The sequence below is a fragment of the Arachis ipaensis genome, chromosome B03 (genome assembly GCF_000816755.2).
Source record: "Arachis ipaensis cultivar K30076 chromosome B03, Araip1.1, whole genome shotgun sequence".
Lineage (NCBI taxonomy): Eukaryota > Viridiplantae > Streptophyta > Magnoliopsida > Fabales > Fabaceae > Arachis > Arachis ipaensis.
This window is the reverse complement of record NC_029787.2, coordinates 71,508,502-71,508,770: the sequence shown is the minus strand read 5'-3', so window position 1 is coordinate 71,508,770 and position 269 is coordinate 71,508,502. Positions and strand designations below refer to the sequence as shown.

Below are 269 nucleotides of genomic sequence, written 5' to 3'. Positions count from 1 at the left end.
ATATAGACAAATAATTTTGGATTTAGATCCTCTAAAGTTTGAATTTGACTTTAGAGAGTAAAGTGTGATCTTCTACCTTTAAACAATTTCTCTTTCATATTTATTCTTGGTCCCACCTATAAAATCAATGGTAAGAGATCACACTTTACTCTCTAAAGTGGAATTCAAACTTTAGAGGATTCAAATCCAATAATTTGATGTGAGGACTGATTTATCTAATAAAATAAAAATTTAAAAATTAACTTAATAATTAAAATTTGTTAACAAAA

At 24.9% G+C, this 269-nt stretch overlaps 1 protein-coding gene across 1 annotated transcript in view; it reads right to left on the bottom strand.

Moving 5' to 3' along the window:
- Positions 1-269, bottom strand: part of LOC107634495 (probable flavin-containing monooxygenase 1) — a 7,605-nt gene that overhangs the window by 4,199 nt on the left and 3,137 nt on the right. The window lies entirely within an intron of this gene.